This window comes from Lucilia sericata, unplaced genomic scaffold, assembly GCF_015586225.1.
Source record: "Lucilia sericata isolate MDLA Ls3-8-SP2 unplaced genomic scaffold, ASM1558622v1 Contig000332F_arrow, whole genome shotgun sequence".
Lineage (NCBI taxonomy): Eukaryota > Metazoa > Arthropoda > Insecta > Diptera > Calliphoridae > Lucilia > Lucilia sericata.
Window position 1 is genome coordinate 353,912 of NW_023994353.1, and position 22,653 is coordinate 376,564.

At 29.0% G+C, this 22,653-nt stretch overlaps 1 long non-coding RNA gene across 1 annotated transcript; it reads left to right on the plus strand.

The window, feature by feature from the left end:
* Positions 1-1,277: 1,277 nt before the first annotated feature.
* On the plus strand, positions 1,278-19,302 carry LOC119603742. Its single transcript, XR_005231424.1, has 3 exons — positions 1,278-1,481; positions 1,587-2,123; positions 19,261-19,302. It is a non-coding gene; the product is annotated as an uncharacterized LOC119603742 (long non-coding RNA).
* The last annotated feature ends 3,351 nt before the right edge of the window (positions 19,303-22,653 follow it).

Sequence of the window (22,653 nt, forward strand, 5' to 3'; positions counted from 1 at the left end):
TGATAGGGGAAAACTAAAAATATATTCGTACTCTATGGACTATAACGAAATAGAATTGGTATATGAGAACGCCTGCATTTTATTTTTCTTCACTTTTGTATCACAGTGTTATTTATAACAATAAGATATCAAAATATGTATGGGGGTCCGTGAAATTAAATAAATTCCTCAAGGGGTCCGCGAAGTAAAAAATGGTGGGAACCGCTGGACTAGACTATAGACTAGACTATAGACTAGACTATAGACTAGACTATAGACTAGACTATAGACTAGACTATAGACTAGACTATAGACTAGACTATAGACTAGACTATAGACTAGACTATAGACTAGACTATAGACTAGACTATAGACTAGACTATAGACTAGACTATAGACTAGACTATAGACTAGACTATAGACTAGACTATAGACTAGACTATAGACTAGACTATAGACTAGACTATAGACTAGTCTATAGACTAGACTATAGACTAGACTATAGACTAGACTATAGACTAGACTATAGACTAGAATATAGACTAGACTATAGACTAAGAATATATCAAGTTCGGAAATTTGAAGTTAAGTTCAAAAATTTTAAGTTTATTTCGAAACTTTTTTTTAAATTTCAATATTTTCATCAGTTAATGATATTTTCGAAAATTCGAAGTTATGATCGAAACATTTTGAAAGCTCTTAATCAAGGGAATCAATAAGAACATTTTTGTTGTCATTGAGGTCAATTTCTTAAAAAATTTCGAAAATTGTTAACTATTTTCAAAACTTTTTTTAATTTATGTTCAAAAAATCGAATTTAAATTCGAACTTAATTTCGAATGTAAAGAAAGTTTACACTAAGCAGAGTGGTAGTAAATTGTGGAGAATTTCTGGGGGAAATAATAAAAATAAAGCTTTTTTACTAAGCTTTAGAAAAGGGGGGATAGGAATAGAGATAAAATTGAGAAAGAGAGAGTTAACAAAAAAGAAAGAGCAAAAGTGATCGATGATTTTTTTGTTAAAGGTAAAAAACATATAATTTTATTTAAATAAACTTTTAATTTTTTAATTAGTGAGCGGTTTGTAAGCAGAGAGCAGGTATTTAGTATAACGGTAAGGAGATGTATGACAAATTTTCAAAATGAGATTTTTATTAAACAAATAACAGAGAGTAGTAGAGAGCTTTTATTTTCTCACACTGGTATAGCTTTGGTATGGTATTTGTGAGTGTGTGTACATTTTGAAATTGTTTTTGGTGGGGGGCTATTTGATTATAACGCGTAGTGTAGCATGCTGAGTTGAGTTGGAGCCGTTAAACGTAACACATCTCGTTGTTCGCTATTGTACTGCTATTTTGTATTCAATTGCATCGTAAAGTTCTGTTCGCGTGTTTGTCATTCAGCCAGCCATCTAGCCAGTCATACAGTCAGTCAGTTAGTTAGTTAGTCAGTACACAACAACGCTGCTGCTGCTAATTTTATTCTCTTGCTTTTCTTGTCAAAGTATTTTGTTATTGCTTTTTTGTTGTTGTTTTTGTTGTTTTTTTTTTTGTTATTTCAACAATAAATATTTCTTCTTTAACGTACAACTTTTCGTACTACACACAGAGTCAAACGAACCCAACGACCGACCAGTTCAGTTCATTTCAGTTTCAGCAGCAAGTTTCAGTGTTTTTTGGGGGCCTATAGCGAGCAAAGCGTACGAGCAAGCAAATAGTGTCTCAAGTATCACTTCACTAGACGAAATTTTGTTTTTATTGTTGCTATTTTAAGTGCCAGAATAAAAGTTTATAATTTTTTTTTTAACGAAAATATATTTTAAAAAAAAAAACAAGTGCGAAATTTACAAAAATTTTAAAAAATTTACAAAAATATAAAAAAATTAAAGAATTATTGTGCATTTAACTAAATAAATTATAAAAAAAATACAAAGAAAATTTTTTGTATTAAAATTTTCTAACAAAAAGGTATTTAAAATTAAAAAGTAATAAAACGAAAAGTGCTAAAAATAAACCGTAATAACTAAAACCTTTTAATTTATTAAAGAAAAACAAGAAAATTGTGTCAAATTGTTAATGGCTGAAAATAAAGGAATCATGTTGGGCGAAATCTGTACAAAAACACGCTGGACGTGCCAAAGAAAAGGTAAGTTTTTTATTATTATTATTATTCTCACTTCAAGTTAATTATTGTTTAATTAATTGTCAGGGATAGAAAAAATGTTTGTTTTGAAGTTTTCCACTTTGAAAAGGGTGTCACCTTGCAATTTCAATTGCAATGCGTTTTTTTATTTTTGTTTTATTTTTTTTCTCACATTTTCCTTGCTGTTTGTTAAGTTTTATTATTTTACTCCTCTTTTATATTAAAGTCTCTTTAGTTGTTTAAGTTACTCTCTGTTTTGTTTATTGTGCTCTTTTTTCAGTTTGTCAGTTAGATAACAGGGTTGGGTAGTAGTTATTATCTATTGTTGTTTTGTTAATTGTTGCATATTTTGGCTTTTGAAGTTATTTGTAATCGATTTACAAAAAAAAGTCTTCTAAGTTACAGTATTGGTTAAAACTTAACTAACTTTTGAATGATATTCGAGTAATCAATAAAACAATAGATTTGTTCATAAACTAGTAAATAAACTAGTACAGAGACTTGTCAATAGACTGGCCTATAGCACAGACTAGTCAATATAATTGCCAATAGTCTAGTCCTATACTATTCAAAAGACTACTTAGTTCATAGATTGTTAAATAGACTAGACAATCGACTATTCCTTCTGATAATCAACAAACTAGTCAATAAAACATTCAATAGATTAGTCAATAAACTTATCAATCGATTAGTGTCGACACTTGTCAATAGACTAGCCAATAAAGTAGCCCACAGAATAGTTTATAGACTAGTCCATGGACTAGAGTATAGAGTAGTCTATAATAAACTAGTCAATGGACTAAACCAACAGCCTAGTCCTAGACTATTCAAAAGGTTAGATCATAGGGTTAATAGATTTGTCAATCGACTAGTTCATCAATAGACTAGTCAATACTATAGATTAGTCAGTAAACTAATGCAGAGACTATAAAATAGAGTAGTGAAGAGACTTTTCAGTAGCATAGTGCAGATGTTAGACCATAGACTAGAGCAGAGACTAGACATAGACAAGTCCATAGACATTAATACACTACTCCTAGACAATTCAAAAGAATAGTCAATAGAATTGGCAAAATACTAGTCCATAGACTTTTCTACTCCATAGATTAGTCATTATTTATTTCAGAATTTTCTATTTCAGAAATTTTGTTATGAAAATTCTATTAAAAATTTCTGAAATATAACGAAATATTCTGAAATACCAATTTAAAATTCTTATTACAAATGGAAATTTCAGAACAAATGAAAGATTTTGCAATACAATTCGAAAATTCTGAAATACAAATGGAAATTCTGAAATAAGAATTGAATATTCTGAAATACAAATGTAAATTTCTGAAATACAATCAGAAAAGAATTTTTATTGTACAATTTAGAAATATTCGACTTTTCAAAATTTATTGACCATTTTCGACATAATTCTATTTTTGATGTCCGTCCGCAACAAAAAATAACTTTGTTTTTTAATATAGTTTTTCACCGCTTTTTTCACATATCAGCATTTTCTTTAACGACAAAATTGTTTATTCTACTTTTTTCTATAATAGTCCACTTTTCGACAATGATAGGACAAAATAGTCAATTTCAATGTCAATTGTCTGAAAGTCGATTTATCTAATCTTTAATACACTCTCTCGCCATCGTCATTATTTTTTAAAAAGGTTTTTGCCTGTTATTTGACTTTTGTCGGAATAGCTTCTCGCTCGTACTTGTATGATATAACTGTCCTGTTATGCAAAGTCTATATCAAACTCGAGCTTTCATTTTGACTAGTGGAGACCAAATGCGAAGACCATTAAAAATCAACTGTTTACAACCCTGGTGAGGACCATTAAATACTCGAAACGTTTATATTCTGGCAGAATACTCTATAACTATATACTAGCAGAATTTCCTTTAAACCAAACGCTCTCAAGACAGTTTATGAAAAGTAATTAAGATTCCAAACATCCTGATGTCATGTTACGATTGTTCTAGAATTAGATTAGATTAAACAGGGCCCTAAGCACTGCGACCCAGTTTGGATTTTTTGTGCAACCCGTGGGTTCACCATAACAGGTTTTCTAGGATGAATTGATGATATCTGAGACCACAGTGTCCAGTGAGTAGTCCCGTTAGTATTCTGAGAACAGAATACAACCGCAAAAAAGTGTTAAATTGTTATGTTTACCCAGTTCGTTCAATGATGTCACACAGTCTATTATAACAACCGACTTAACTTCATACCAAAGTAAGGCCTTGAGCTCTGCTTTGCTGCCTGACATTATGTAAATTATCAGATCCATTATCATTTTCCTCACGCACTCCCTAGCACAGATGAAGATAGCGTAGATATCCGCCTGAAAGATTGAAGGATATTTTCCCATGTAGATTATCTTCTGGTAGTTAGGACCACTCTACTATTAGTCCGATAAATGAACAGATATGACTTTCACTTGTAAAGAAAATGCTGGAAGCTTTGTCTTAGTGTTGTAGTTTCGACTTTTCTTGATTAAAGTTTTGATTACAGTCTAGACAATAGTTTTGACTGAAGTTTGAACAAAAGTCTTGCTTGAAATCTAGATAAAAGTATTAGCTGAAGTTTGATCAAAAGTCTTGACTGAAATCTGGATAAAGTCTGGACTACAGTCTAAAACATTGGCTTTTGATCCAATTGTGTTTTCTTAAAGTTTTAATAAAAATTTTTGCTAAAAACTTAATTTTTCTTTAAAAGAGAAATTTAATCGGAATCTAAAGAATCGGTTCTCTTTAATTACAAATATTAACATATTGCCATCCCTGCTTTAAAAGCTATTTATGTATATGTAACTCTTATTCTTATTTGTGGCATTCTATTGCATTTCATTACACTTTTCTTTTGAATTCCTTTAGCCGTAAATGCAAAAACTTATTTTGTTTTTGTCCTATGTACTTCAATTTGTATTTGTTGTTTTGAAATTACAACTCTCTTTTACTCCTTTAGTTTATTCTGCTCTTTAATAATGAGTATAAAAATACCTGTTAATATTAATTTTACTGTGTGTAATCGTAGCAAAAGCTGCTGCCACAGCATGCTGCTGTGTAGCAAAAAAAAAATATGTGTGTGGGTTGGTTTTGGTGGTTTTCTTGGTTTTGTTGTGGTTTCATTGGATACTGTGAATCCGGTTGCTGTTGTTGTGATATTCATATATGAATGCAGCTTTCTTTAGATGTTTTTCTCAGTTTGCATTTTTATTTAGTGCTGACGCAAGTTCATCTCAGCACCTGTTTTTCAACTTGATTCTTTTATATAGTGTTTATTTAAGTTGCTGTTTATTAGGCTGTCTCTGTTCTCTACCTTTTTGTAAACGACCAAACAAACTGCCAATAACATAGAAATACATATCATAGTTTTTATCTATGAAACACAGTTTTGTTAAGCTTCATTGACCATATGGTTAAATATGTTTATAATATTTAATGTTGTTGTTGTTGCTTCTTTTTGAGACAACTAACATTCCTACCCATAGATCTGTAGGTATGTATGTAGATAGTTGTGCATATTCCAATGTGTGAAGTAGCAGTTATTGGTCTTGCTTTGATTTAAAGAATATTTTAATAGTTTTACATTTTCAAAATAGTTTTGACTACAGTTTGGACTATAGTCGGGTCTATAGTATGAATCATAGTCTGGACCATAGTCTTGACTATAGTCTTGAGTATATTCTGGCCTATAGTCTTGACTATATTCTGGACTATAGTCTTGACTATGGTCTGAACCTTAGTGTTGACTATAGTCTAGTCTATAGTCTGGACTTTAGTCTTGTTTATAGCCTGGACTATAGTTTTAACTATAGTCCTGATGGATTATAGTATTGATTATAGTCTGGACTATAGTCTTGACTACTGTTTTCACTAATCTTCACTAAAGTCTGGACTTTAGCCTTGACTATTATCTCGACTATAGTCTTGACTATATCCTGGACAATAGTGTGGACTATTGTCTAGGCTGTAGTCCGGGCTATAGTCTGTACTATGCTACTTACTATACGGTCTGGACTATGGTCTGGATTATAATCTGGTCTTGACTATATTCTGGACTATAATCTTGACTATGGTCTGGTACATAGTATTGACTGTGCTCTGGACTATGTCTAGTCCATAGTCTGCACAATACTTATGTCTTGCATATAGTCTGGACCATAGTCTTGAGTCAAGACTACAGTTAAGACTATATTCCTGACTATGGGCTGGAATATAGTGTGGTCCATAGTCTAGAATGTAGTCTGCACCAAAGTCCTGACTATAGACCATAGTCTTGACTATAGTATATAGTTTGTATTATAGTCTTAACTCCAGTTTGGATTATAGTAGGGGCTGTAGTTTGGACTATTGTCGGGACTATAGTGTATATTATACTCTTGACTATAGTCTGAAGTATACTCTCGTCTTTAGTCTAGCCTAGACTATAGTTTTAACTACAGTTTGGAGTACAGTCTGGGCTACACCTTGGACTATTGTTTGGACTATAGTCCGAACAGTTGGCGGGACTTTATTCTTGGACTATAGTCTGGACTATACTCTTGACTATAGTCCAATCTGGACTATGGTCTAAACTATATTCCGGATTATAATCTGGACAACAGATTATAGTCCAGTGACTATAGTTTAAATTATTGTCTTACTTTCCAAGTGATCTTGAGCATAGTCTGTACTTTAGTCTGGTATATAGTCCTGACTTTAGTCTGGTCTATAGTCTGGACTATAGAAGTAACTATAGTCAAGTCTTCACTATAGTCCTGGATTACATTCATTATTATATACTGGACAATAATCTGGACTATAGGGTTGTCTACAGTTTGAACTATAGTCTTGATTACAGACGCAATAGTCTGCACTAAAGGATTGACTATAGTCTGGCAATAGTTCTATTGTAGTTCTGTCTACAGCAGTAGTTTTTTAGTTTTCTGAACATTGACATAAATTTCGTGTTTAAACATTCTGATATTTGCAATTTGACATTTGCCTTGTGTGCCATACGTAGCCTGTGGGCTCGATAAAATAATCTATTTTAAATATTACCCAATTCATTTCCGTATTTGCTATAGTAAATGTTAATTGTAATACAAAGTACGAGTACTAATATAAATTTAGATTTTAAACTTACAAAATATCACAGTTGAACGACCAAATTCTAAATAGTATTTACAGGAAATCAAGCAAAATTTTTAAGAAGATTAATAGTTTAAGAAATAAGATCAAAGACATTAAGAAAAGCAAGAACTTTAAAAATTAAGAGAAAAATCGTTTGAATTATAAAAACAAAACATAGAAATTAAAAAAAAAACTATATTTTACACTATAAAGGACCTATTAAAACGGCAAGCTGGTAGCAATATGGGGAATAGAACCTCCTTAAATCGTTTAAGACATTCCACTTAAATGCTGCCATATAAAAAAGTGCAAATAATAAGTCATTTCCATGTACTTCTTCATCTTATTTGCTGCATAATTATGCAATATTATATACATACATATACATATAAGTATATAGTGAGTGTATTTATGTACTTGACCCACATTATATACAATTTTTATTATTTATTTGATTTTTTTCTCGCTTTAATTTTATATTAAAAAGAATGTTAAAAAAAGAATTAAAAAAAAATCTTAATAAAAAAGCAATAACACAAAATCAACAACAACAACAAGATTTTTCAACAGTCTGACTGACTGCCGGACGGACTGACTTAATGTCTGATAAGAAGAAATGGGTGGGAAAAAGTTTGAGTGTAAAAAAGGTAGAAAATGGAACTGAGAATGTAAAACTGAATGAAAATGTTGAGCGCATGTTCCAGTAACAAAATTGTAGGCGCCAAAACTTATTTACAAAAGACAAACAAACAAAAATAAAACCCAACTACTCTAAAATCAAACAAGTAACACATTGTAGACCGAGGCATGACCGACCATATCATAACCTAAGCGGAAAGTTTAATTTGGAGAGCAGTTTTTAAAGCAAGGCTATAGCTTTGTCTGAACTTTAGATTTAACTATAGGACAGATTGTTGTCTTGACTATAGTCATGACTATTGCCTTGACTATAGTTTTTTTGATTGTTCGACTATAGTCTGGACATTAGTTATGACAATAGTATGATTATAGTTTAGACTATACTATTGACTATAGACATATATTGTAGCAATTATGGATAAATATTATATCGACAACTAGTCGGGTGAATAAAAACCGGTTGCTTTATTAGAAGCTGTTCAAATATAGACACAAAATCATAATTCCACCACTTAAGTGTTATAGGGTATCTAAAAAAAAGAGAAAGAAGCGGCTTTAAAAAAAGAGATGAGTAGTAAGAAATATTTAACGAGTTGCTATGCGTATGAAATGAAAGTATTATTTAGCAAAACAAACAAAAAAAAACGAAAACCCAACAAACCGTTGTTGGTAACAAAAATAAAAGTTAAATGTAAAAAAGCCGCATTAACTGCCATATCATCATTGTCATAATCCATTCAGCAGCAAACTAAATAATTTTTTATTTCGGTATAATTTTTTTTTATAATTAACTGACATTTTATTATTTACTTGAAGATGAGAGAAAAAAGTATTTTTCTCGAGAATGATAATGAGCCTAGTTCTCATGACATACATATGTAAATAAAAATATCAGCTAACTCGAAATGCTTAGACCAGACTAAAGACTATACTCTAGACTAGACTATACTATAGACTAGACTATAGATTGGACTATATACTAGGCTATAGAGTGGACTACAGATTAGACCATAGGCTAGACTAAAGACTAGAATAAAGACTAGACTAAAGACTAGACTAAAGACTAGACTAAAGACTAGACTAAAGACTAGACTAAAGACTAGACTAAGACTAGACTAAAGACTAGACTAAAGACTAGACTAAAGACTAGACTAAAGACTATACTAAAGACTAGACTAAATACAAGACTAAATACTAGACTAAAGCCTAGACTAAAGAATAGACTAAAGACTACACTAAAGACTAGACTAAAGACTAGACTAAAGACTAGACTAAATACTAGACTAAATACTAGACTAAATACTAGACTAAATACTAGACTAAATACTAGACTAAATACTAGACTAAAGACTAGACTATTGAATAGATTATAGACAGGACTATAGACAGGACTATAGACTAGACTATAGACTAGACTATAGACTAGACTATAGACTAGACTATAGACTAGACTATAGACTAGACTATAGACTAGACTATAGACTAGACTATAGACTAGACTATAGACTAGACTATAGACTAGACTATAGACTAGACTATAGACTAGACTATAGACTAGACTATAGACTAGACTATAGACTAGACTATAGACTAGACTATAGACTAGACTATAGACTAGACTATAGACTAGACTATAGACTAGACTATAGACTAGACTATAGACTAGACTATAGACTAGACTATAGACTAGACTATAGACTAGACTATAGACTAGACTATAGACTAGACTATAGACTAGACTATAGACTAGACTATAGACTAGACTATAGACTAGACTATAGACTAGACTATAGACTAGACTATAGACTAGACTATAGACTAGACTATAGACTAGACTATAGACTAGACTATAGACTAGACTATAGACTAGACTATAGACTAGACTATAGACTAGACTATAGACTAGACTATAGACTAGACTATAGACTAGACTATAGACTAGACTATAGACTAGACTATAGACTAGACTATAGACTAGACTATAGACTAGACTATAGACTAGACTATAGACTAGACTATAGACTAGACTATAGACTAGACTATAGACTAGACTATAGACTAGACTATAGACTAGACTATAGACTAGACTAGACTAGACTATAGACTAGACTATAGACTAGACTATAAGACTAGACTATAGACTAGACTATAGACTAGACTATAGACGAGACTATAGACTAGACTATAGACTAGACTATAGACTAGACTATAGACTAGACTATAGACTAGACTATAGACTGGACTATAGACTAGACTATAGACTAGACTATAGACTAGACTATAGACTAGACTATAGACTGGTCTAAATCATTGAATAGACTATGTTGCATTATTGCTTCAAAATTAATTTAAATTTTTACTAGAATTTCTTAGTTAAGTCCTATTAAAATTTAATCTTTCAAAAGGTATGTAAAGTTTAAACTAGTTTTAAGCTGCAACACAAAAAAACTATCTAAAGTATACATTTATATATAGTATAGCAGTTGTTGTCAAATTACGTATGTCGTTCGTATGATGGTGGTTTTTGATGCAAGTAGCTAAAAACACCTTAAATAAAGTTTTATGCACGTATTGAATAAAAAACGATGCTTGCAGCTATTGTTGTTTGGACCAGGTTTGACCAGATTTCTTAGTTGCTTGTTATTGTTTTCATTTTTTATGAATGTATTGAATGAATATTGGTATATCACAACAAAAACAATAACAACACAAACAAACGCATCAAATCACAGACACTCTCTTGAAAAACCAAAGCCCAAAGAAAAACTTTCACTTAAAACAGCCACAACATATCTATCCATCCACATGTTGGTCAGCAGCTTAGTTTTTAAGTTTGTTTGGTGTTAATTTGACTTAGAAACATGGAGAATGATTAAAATATTAACTGGCCTCAAGTGATGGCCCTCTTTAATGTAGCAGAAGATGAAGTAGAAAGAGGAGACATTTAAGATTAAAAACTTTTATTTTAGAGAACTGTATGAATATTTATTGAGTTAAACAATTTTTTTATTGTTAATAAGTTATAAAAATTAGTTTTAAGTGAAAATTTAAAAAAAAATAAAAGAAATTGAGTGAAATTATTAACAAGTGTTTGGAGTTGTAAATATTTAATTTGTGGTTGTTTAATATTTATGGTTTTTGTCTTGTATATTTCTAATTGATGTATTTTGATGTTAAATAAAAAAAAAAACATGGGATGGGTCAACATCATCAAGAGGTTTTACATATTTTTCTATTAATTTTTTAAAAATTCTCGCACATTTCATCGCTTGATAATTAAATTAGTAAATTTGAGTTATTGAGTTTTTTGTGCCACTTTCGTTTTTATAATCTGCTAGGATATCCGGATAAAACTAAAGATCATAATACAGTCTAGGCTATAGTTCAGTGTGGTCGAAACTATGGTTCAAACTAGTCTTTAGACGAAGATGAGACTATAGTGCAGACTATTCTTAGTCTAGGATATTGGCGAGAATATAGTCTAAAAAGTCCTTACTATACACGAAACTATGGTCCATGCTATAGACAAGACTACAGACGAAACTATAGTCCAAGCTCTAGGTGAGACTATAGTGCAGACTATACTTAGCCCAGACTATAGACATGGCTATAGACAAGATTATAGTCCAGACTATAGACAAGACTATAGTCCAGACTATAGACAAGACTATAGTCCAGACTATAGACAAGACTATAGTCAAGACTATAGACAAGACTATAGTCCAGACTGTAGATAAGACTATAGTCCAGACTATAGACAAGACTATAGTCAAGATTATACTCTAGACTATAGTCCAGATTATACTCTAGACTATAGTCCACATTATACTCTAGACTATAGACAAGTCTATACTCCAGACTATAGACAAGACTATACTCCAGATTATAGACAAGACTATAGTACAGACTATTGACAAGGTTAAAAACAAGTCTATAGTCCAGATTTAGACAAGACTATAGTCCAGACTATTGACAAGATTATAGACAAGACTATAGGCCAGACTACAGACAAGACTATAGGCCAGACTATAGACAAGACTATAGGCCAGACTATAGACAAGACTATAGTCCAGACTATAGACAAGACTATAGTCCAGACTATAGACAAGACTATAGTCCAGACTATAGACAAGACTATAGTCCAGACTATAGTCAAGACTATAGTCCAGACTATAGACAAGACTATAGTCCAGACTATAGACAAGACTATAGTCCAGACTACAGACAAGACTATAGTCCGGACTATAGACAAGACTATAGTCCAGACTATAGACAAGACTATAGTCCAGACTATAGACAAGACTATAGTCCAGACTATAGTCAAGATTATACTCCAGACTATACTGCAGACTATAGACAAGACTATACTTCAGATAATATACAAGACTACACTCTAGACTATAGACAATACTATAGTCCAGACTATACACAAGGCTATAGTCCAGACTATACACAAGGCTATAGTCCAGACTATACACAAGGGTATAGTCCAGACAATAAACAAGGCTATAGTCCAGACTATAAGCAAGGCTATAGTCTAGAAAATAGACGAAACTATATTCCAAACTATAGACGATACTATAGTCCAGGCTACAGACTAAACTGTAGGCCTAACTATAGACTAGACTGTAGTTAAAACTATTGACTAGGCTATAGTTCAGACTAAATCTGAGTCTAGACTCCAAATTGTAGACTAACCCCGACTATAGTTCAGTCTATCGAAGAAACCATAAAAATTTAGAAAGAGATTATTGCCAAAATGGGACCAAACTTATGTAAAAAACGATTTCAGTTCGAGCACTCTACAATCTATAAACGTATCGTGAATTTAAGTAAATTTCTTATACAAAATCAAAAATTCCCAATAAATGACGCCATGATTTATGGTTTACAATTTAGAAAATGTTACTAAGTACACAGATTTCTATTTAATTGTACAAATAATAAAAAAACCACTAAAGTATAAACAATATAAAATAAAATGTAAGAATTCTTAAAATATATACTATATACTAGATGTATATTCGACAAATGTTGGGCCATTTTGTATTTGTTTTGAGAACCATATGTACTTTTTCATCAATTTCTCTTTCCTCTAACACAACATTTGCACGGTTTTTACTTTATTTTTGATCAAAATTTTAGCCGGTGACTAAAAAAAAATTTCTCTGTGGTCAGACGCATAAATTTTCTTTTAAGAAATACATACAAATATAATAAATATTATATTTATAACTCAAATAAAATTTTTTTGAAATTGCTTATAGTTCATGAAATATTCGCAATTCATATTTTAATATTTTATACTTTTATGTCACAATTTTAGTTTTTGATTTTTTTTCTCTAAAATGCTAAAGACTGGACCGGCTAAAAAAAAAAATTCAAGAAAATGAGTTTCAAAATATTGAAAATTTCTATAAGTAAATTAAAATACAAAATCTGTATCTGTAGAAAATTGCGAAAATGTGTTCTAAAAACAATTTTTCTTTACATTTTCTTTGTTCAAAAAAAAAAAAAGTAATGTGTCTCATGGCATGAAAACATCATCGGGAAAGATTTATAAAAATATAAATAAATTCATAGATATATTCTTGTTCTTGTATATAGTCAAGTCGTAACACCAATATTTATATATTTTGAGTGTTTTTTTTTTCGCTTTCGGTATGTATTTTTTGAATATATTTTTTAGGAAGCTCATGAATAAAAATAAGTTTCGTTTCATTTTTTTCTTCTGTTCATTTTATTGTCGATTTTCTTTTTATTCTCTTATAATGATGATTTTGTGCGGAAATTATGAAATGTTGTTTGAAAAATTTGAAGAAACATACAAATTTTTTTTTCTGGTTTCATTTAAGGGCGATGATATTTGTTCTAAAAACGATTTCTTTTTTTTTTATTTTCTCTTATTAAATAAAATGTGTGAAAATATAATTTTAAATTTATGCATACAAAATTGTTGATGATTGATTTGTAAGTAGAAAGTGCCATTAAAATTGTCTACACATTTTGATTGACTTGAACTTTGTTCATATGATTTCGTTATTTTTTTATCATTTAAGATTTTTGAGATATAAAGTAGTTTTTGGCAAATTTGTGTAAAGCCCAAATACAACAAAATGTATTCACGATGAAAGAGTTCGTTACATAAATAGCTCAACTAAAGAATCTTACTTGCGCTAAAGTTTGATAAGTAGTCCCTAGAAAAGTCAATCGACACCACAGACAAAACTATAGTCACGACTATACACGAAACTATAGTGCAAATTATAGATGAGACTATAGTGCAGACTATATTTAGTTCAGTCTATTGACGAAAATATAGTCTAGACTATAGACGAGACTGTAGTCCAAAATATAGACAAGATAATAGTCCAGATTATAAACCAGACTATAGTCCAGACTATAGACAAGACTATTGTTCAACTATAGATAAGATTATAGTCCAGACTATAGACAAGAAATATAGTCCAGATTATAGATAAGGTTATAGTCCACACAATAGACAAGCTTATAGGCAAGACTGTAGTCCAGGATATAGACAAGACTATAGTCCAGACTATAGACAAGACTATAGTCCAGACTATAGACAAGACTATAGTCCAGACTATAGACAAGACTATAGTCTAGACTATAGACAAGACTATAGTCTAGACTATAGACAAGACTATAGTCTAGACTATAGTCCATACTAGCTTACAATCTAGTCTATATTCTAGTCTAGTCTACAGTCTAGTCTATAGTGTAGTCTATAGTGTAGTCCATAGTCCAGTCTATAGTCTAGTCTATAGTCTAGTCTATAGTCTAGTCTATAGTCTAGTCTATAGTCTAGTCTATAGTCTAGTCTATAGTCTAGTCTATAGTCTAGTCTATAGTCTAGTCTATAGTCTAGTCTATAGTCTAGTCTATAGTCTAGTCTATAGTCTAGTCTATAGTCTAGTCTATAGTCTAGTCTATAGTCTAGTCTATAGTCTAGTCTATAGTCTAGTCTATAGTCTAGTCTATAGTCTAGTCTATAATCTAGTCTATAGTCTAGTCTATAGTCTAGTCTATAGTCTAGTCTATAGTCTAGTCTATAGTCTAGTCTATAGTCTAGTCTATAGTCTAGTCTATAGTATAGTCTATAGTCTAGTCTATAGTCTAGTCTATAGTCTAGTCTATAGTCTAGTCTATAGTCTAGTCTATAGTCTAGTCTATAGTCTAGTCTATAGTCTAGTCTATAGTCTAGTCTATAGTCTAGTCTATAGTCTTAGTCTAGCTATAGTCTAGTCTATAGTCTAGTCTATAGTCTAGTCTATAGTCTAGTCTATAGTCTAGTCTATAGTCTAGTCTATAGTCTAGTCTATAGTCTAGTCTATAGTCTAGTCTATAGTCTAGTCTATAGTCTAGTCTATAGTCTAGTCTATAGTCTAGTCTATAGTCTAGTCTATAGTCTAGTCTATAGTCTAGTCTATAGTCTAGTCTATAGTCTAGTCTATAGTCTAGTCTATAGTCTAGTCTATAGTCTAGTCTATAGTCTAGTCTATAGTCTAGTCTATAGTCTAGTCTATAGTCTAGTCTATAGTCTAGTCTATAGTCTAGTCTATAGTCTAGTCTATAGTCTAGTCTATAGTCTAGTCTATAGTCTAGTCTATAGTCTAGTCTATAGTCTAGTCTATAGTCTACTCTATAGTCTAGTCTATAGTCTAGTCTATAGTCTAGTCTATAGTCTAGTCTATAGTCTAGTCTATAGTCTAGTCTATAGTCTAGTCTATAGTCTAGTCTTTAGTCTAGTCTATAGTCTAGTCTATAGTCTAGTCTATAGTCTAGTCTATAGTCTAGTCTATAGTCTAGTCTATAGTCTAGTCTATAGTCTAGTCTATAGTCTAGTCTATAGTCTAGTCTATAGTCTAGTCTATAGTCTAGTCTATAGTCTAGTCTATAGTCTAGTCTATAGTCTAGTCTATAGTCTAGTCTATAGTCTAGTCTATAGTCTAGTCTATAGTCTAGTCTATAGTCTAGTCTATAGTCTAGTCTATAGTCTAGTCTATAGTCTAGTCTATAGTCTAGTCTATAGTCTAGTCTATAGTCTAGTCTATAGTCTAGTCTATAGTCTAGTCTATAGTCTAGTCTATAGTCTAGTCTATAGTCTAGTCTATAGTCTAGTCTTTAGTGTAGTCTATAGTCTAGTCTATAGTCTAGTCTATAGTCTAGTCTATAGTCTAGTCAATAGTCTAGTCAATAGTCTAGTCAATAGTCTATAGTCTAGTCTATAGTCTAGTCTATAGTCTAGTCTTTAGTCCTGTCTTTAGTCTAGTCTATAGTCTAGTCTATAGTCTAGTCTATAGTCTAGTCTATAGTCTAGTCTATAGTCTAGTCTATAGTCTAGTCTTAGTCTATAGTCTAGTCAATTCTATAGTATCGTCTAGTTGGTAGTATTTCAAACTGTAGCAGATGATGATGTAATGTCGAAAAAGAGAGTATCACTCATATCATTACATCTGTTCCGATTTTTCTATACATTTAGTAAAAAAAATTAACACTTAAAAATTGTTGCAAACCCGAACGCCATTTTTTCACAAAGAGACAACAAAAAGCCAAAGATAATAGAATCAAAAATATATAAAACAAATGATAAATGTCACTACAAAAGAAACAACAAAAATTCGAATTTAAAAAAGTGTGTACGTTAACGCAACAAAATGTTTTAAAAGTTCTTTTTGTTTAAATTGTTGGTATTTATTTTGAAAAATTGTTCTAAAATGTAGGAAAACAGAAGAATGAAAAATTCGTTTGGTTTTTCTATTTCTTTTCTTTAAGAAAATAATGATGATGGTGATGACGATGATGGCGACAGTCAATCTTAAAATAGATTTTTGCCATTTTCAATTTTTTTTTATATGATTTTCTTCTACATTTTAATTGGTTCCATACGAGATGAGTGCAAGGAAAAAAAACTCTTTTTTCATTCTTGTTTTAAAGAAAATTTTATCTCATTTTAAACCTATAAAAATAAAATATTTATTTACCAGCTAAATTAGATGAATTTTCTCTCTTATTCTCTTTTGATTTGAAATTTTTCAAAGAAAGTTTATTTTTTAAAACTTTGTATTTTTATGAAGATTTTTTTTTAAATATTTTGTCAAAAGACAATATTAAACATTTGTTATAACGCATTTGTTTAAATAAAATAAGAAACGTGTAATTATCTTGTAAACTTTATTTGCCAAATGTTTTGTTAATTTCTTTTTTTATTTAATTTTAATCTTAACCAAAAAAAAAAAAATTATTTTTATTCGATTGACATTTCATTGGCAATGTGTTGTTTTGTAATGCCACCACTCTCAACTTGCCTGTTGATTATTGAACTTTTATTTAGAAAAAAAAAACAAATAAAATAAATTAAAAAACAACAAAAAAGCACTTCTATCTATTGTCTTCTATAATTTAAATGCCAAAAAAATGTTTTTTTGCTTAAGTATTTTTGTCTTTTGGCTAAAAGGAATTTATTTATTTTTCTGGTTATATTTAGCTGAGTGTTCTTTTGACAAAATTTTAAATACGTAATTAACTGGTTTTCTAGTTATGACCTCCAGGGGTTTAGATTTTTGTTTTTTGAGTTGTAAAATTAACCATGATTTTGTTTTTCCAGTTAATAAAGAGAAAAAATTGCATAACTTTCTTTGAAAATCATAGACTAGACTATAGACTAGACTAGACTAGACTATAGACTAATAGACTAGACTATAGACTAGACTATAGACTAGACTATAGACTAGACTATAGACTAGACTATAGACTAGACTATAGACTAGACTATAGACTAGACTATAGACTAGACTATAGACTAGACTATAGACTAGACTATAGACTAGACTATAGACTAGACTATAGACTAGACTATAGACTAGACTATAGACTAGACTATAGACTAGACTATAGACTAGACTATAGACTAGACTATAGACTAGACTATAGACTAGACTACTAGACTAGACTATAGACTAGACTATAGACTAGACTATAGACTAGACTATAGACTAGACTATAGACTAGACTATAGACTAGACTATAGCCTAGACTATAGACTAGACTATAGACTAGACTAGACTAGACTATAGACTAGACTATAGACTAGACTATAGACTAGACTATAGACTAGACTATAGACTAGACTATAGACTAGACTATAGACTAGACTATAGACTAGACTATAGACTAGACTATAGACTAGACTATAGACTAGACTATAGACCTAGACTATAGACTAGACTATAGACTAGACTATAGACTAGACTATAGACTAGACTACTAGACTATAGACTAGACTATAGACTAGACTATAGACTAGACTATAGACTAGACTATAGACTAGACTATAGACTAGACTATAGACTAGACTATAGACTAGACTATAGACTAGACTATAGACTAGACTATAGACTAGACTATAGACTAGACTATAGACTAGACTATAGACTAGACTATAGACTAGACTATAGACTAGACTATAGACTAGACTATAGACTAGACTATAGACTAGACTATAGACTAGACTATAGACTAGACTATAGACTAGACTATAGACTAGACTAGACTATAGACTAGACTAGACTATAGACTAGACTAGACTATAGACTAGACTAGACTATAGACTAGACTATAGACTAGACTAGACTATAGACTAGACTATAGATAGACTAGACTAGACTATAGACTAGACTATAGACTAGACTATAGACTAGACTATAGACTAGACTAGACTATAGACTAGACTATAGACTAGACTATAGACTAGACTAGACTATAGACTAGACTATAGACTAGACTATAGACTAGACTATAGACTAGACTATAGACTAGACTATAGACTAGACTATAGACTAGACTATAGACTAGACTATAGACTAGACTATAGACTAGACTATAGACTAGACTATAGACTAGACTATAGACTAGACTATAGACTAGACTATAGACTAGACTATAGACTAGACTATAGACTAGACTATAGACTAGACTATAGACTAGACTATAGACTAGACTATATATGAGTATATCAACAACTATATCAACAATTTTTATAAAAAAAATTAGAGAAAATTTTCTATACAAAAGAAAAATTATCGACATATTCCTATAAGAGAAAATTGATCGACATTTTTAAAAATTAAAAGACATTTTTGATAAAAAAAATTTATCGACAATTTTCAATAAAAATAAAAGTAAAAATTTTTTGATAATTTTCTATAAAAGAAAATTAATCGACAATTTTCTTTAATAGAAAATGTAACGAAAATAAATTTTAAATTTTCTCTGTTAAAGAATAAAACAAAAAATTAAATTTAACAAATTGTACATATTTTAAATTCTTAACATTATAATAATTAAAATTTATTTTTTTTCTTTACAGGTAAATACATTCCAAAAAAAAACATTAAATTACAAAAAAAAAAAAAAAAAAAATAATAATGATGAATAAAATATTTATTAAATTTTGGTGAGTCATTTAATTATAAACAATATTTAAAAAATCTTGCTACAGGTTACACAATTTTTAAACTTTACTAATGCATTTTTACAACTTTTTTATATAAAATAGCTTTAACTGTTAGTTACAACAATTTTATCAAATTAACTATATTTTGTATCTCATGTACTTATAAATACACAAGTATCTAAGTTAGTTCTCCATATAATAGATATTTATTTCCTTAATTAGCATCTCACTCACAAGCACTTTTAATATAAATGTTTAAGCAAAAAAATAAAGGGTTAAAGATCAACAAAAAAGTTATATTTTTTAATTAAACAGCATCACACTTTTTTATATGTAATGTTATTGCTGTATTTGAATTAATTTTTTTTTTTTGCGTACAAGTAACTTGGCAACTCTGCCGTTAGCAACTCAGTTTCAATTAGAGACTCTGTTCTCCAGACATTTTACACCAGTTTCTTATAATTTATTTTATTCTACAAGTATTTATTAAGTATTTTTTTATTTCATTTATAATTTTGTTAATAAAATAATGAAAAAAAATAACGTCATAAAACAAGTTTCTAATTACTGCAACGTAGTTTTACTTCCAATTGAAATAAAAACTTTTGCATATTGTTTCATATATAAATACTTGTAGTATAAGTATATATTTAGATATAAAAAAAAAACTGGGTGTTAAATTGCAATTTAATTTATAAAAATCTGTAAAATTGATTTGTTAACTTTAGGGGAAAATTTTGATTTGTTTTTTATTAAAGGGAAACAATTGAAAAAAAGTTGAGGTTAGTTAAGGTTGGAAATTCTTTATAAAGACAAGTGATCAAAAGGAGAATTAATCAACAATCTTCTATAAAAAGAAAATTGATCGACAATTTTTTATAAAAAGAAAATTGATCGAAAGTTTTTTTTATCGAATTTTCTATAAAAACAGAATGGTTCAACAATTTTTTATAAAAAGATCAATGATCAACAATTTTCTATAAAAAGAAAATTGATCTTAAATTTTCTTTAAAAAGAAAATTGATCTTAAATTTCCTATAAAAAGAAAAATTATTGAAAATTTTCTATAAAAAGAAAATTGATCGAAAAAATAATCGTCAATTTTGATCTTCAATTTTCTATAAAAAGAAACTTGATCATTAATTTTTTATAAAAAGAAAATTGATCTTTAATTTTTTTCAAAAAGAAAATCGATCGAAAATTTTCTATAAAAAGAAAATTGATCGAAATTTTCTATAAAAAGAAAATTGATCTTCATTTTTCTATAAAAAGATAATTGATCTTAAATTTTCTATAAAAACAAAATTGATCTTCAATAATCTATAAAAACAAAATTGATCAACAATTTTCTATAAAAAGAAAATTGATCGACAATTTTCAAAAAAAAAAAATTGATTTTCAAAAAAAAAGAAAATTTTTCGAAAATTTTCTATAAAAAGAAAATTGATTTTCAATTTTCTATAAAAAGAAAATTGACCAACAATTTTCTATAAAAAGAAAATTGACCAACAATTTTCTATAAAAAGAAAATTGATCAACAATTTTCTATAAAAAGAAAATTGATCAACAATTTTCTATAAAAAGAAAATTGATCAACAATTTTCTATAAAAAGAAAATTGATCGTTAATTTTCTATAAAAAGAAAATTTATCTTAAATTTTCTATAAAAAGAAAATTGATCTTCAATTTTCTATAAAAAGAAAATTGACCTTCAATTTCCTATAAAAAGAAAATTGATCGTTAATTTTTCATAAAAACAAAATTGATCTTTAATTTTCTACAAAAAGAAAATTGATCTTTAATTTTCTACAAAAAGAAAATTTATCTTCAATTGTCTACAAAAAGAAAATTGATCTACAATTTTCTATAAAAAGAAAATTGATCTTCAATTGTCTACAAAATGAAATTGATCTACAATTTTCTATAAAAAGAAAATTGATCTTTAATTTTCTACAAAAAGAAAATTGATCTTCAAATTTCTAGAAAATGAAAATTGATCAACAATTTTCTGTGAAAAGAAAATTGATCTTCAATTTTCTACAAAAAGAAAATTGATCGACAATATTCTATAAAAAGAAAATTGTTCAAAAATTTTTATAAAATGAGAATTGATCTTCAATTTGCTATAAAAAGAAAATTGATCTTCAATTTTCTAAAAAAAAAGAAAATTGATCTTCAATATTCTATAGAAAGAAAATTGATCTTGAATTTTCTATAAGAACAAAATTGATCTTGAATTTTCTATAAGAACAAAATTGATCTTGAATTTTCTATAAGAACAAAATTTTCTATAAAAAGAAAATTGATCTTTTATTTGCTATAAAAAGAAAATTTTCTTTAAAAAACTAATCTTGAATTATATATCAAATTCATGACCCTGTTTTTAAAAATATCTGATGTATATCTATTACAAATTGCGTGTTTATCTTAAATCTTAAACTTTTTTTTTTTGCATATATTTTGTTTTGTCGAAAGAAAATCTAATTAAGGCCGTCTTCATTCCCCCTAAAAAACCCTTTTCTTTCATCACTAATTTACAACAACTTAATTTTATGACTTTCATTTCCATGTATTTACTTTTCCCATTGAAATCTTAACAAAAATTCTTTCCGTTTTTTTTGTAACGATTTTTGTTAATTTTCATTTCAAATGCGACGTGTTTGAACATGTGTATAGTTTTTAAAGTTTCCGTTTTGTGTTTCCTTTATCCAGGTTCCTAGGTTAAGTATTATTTCTAATTCTATAGTAAGTATATTAAATTGCTTTAGGGTTTTTATGGATTCAAATATGGGGGAGTATGTCTAAGGAAATACTTAGACATACTATTTTTCCTATGTTATAGAATATATACGTCCACATATGTGACAACATTTACAAACCCAGTATTTTTTAGACTTTGAGAATTTTCTCTGCACAAAAGTTTAGAAGTCATAGAAACTTTTATTAAACTTATGAATTATGTAAAAGATATCTAAGATTTTTTTTTTACAAAAACTTATAACAGTTTGCATGTTTATGCATAATAATAATTGAAATTAATGCAAGTGACACAATTCTCAATAAAGTGCAAAACTTTAGACACGAATTATTCTCACAAAAAAGAAAAAATAAACCTAAAGAAAAACTTTCTCAAACATTAAATATTTCAATAAGAAACAGAAAACGATAAGGGAACAAGTAAAAAATTGCAGGTGTAGAACCGAATAAATTTTGCATGAGAAACAAAAAGTTCTAACTTTTTGTTTTTTAGTCTTCATAGTAAATGATTTATGGTAGACTTACTAAATGTTTAAAGTACTGTTAACA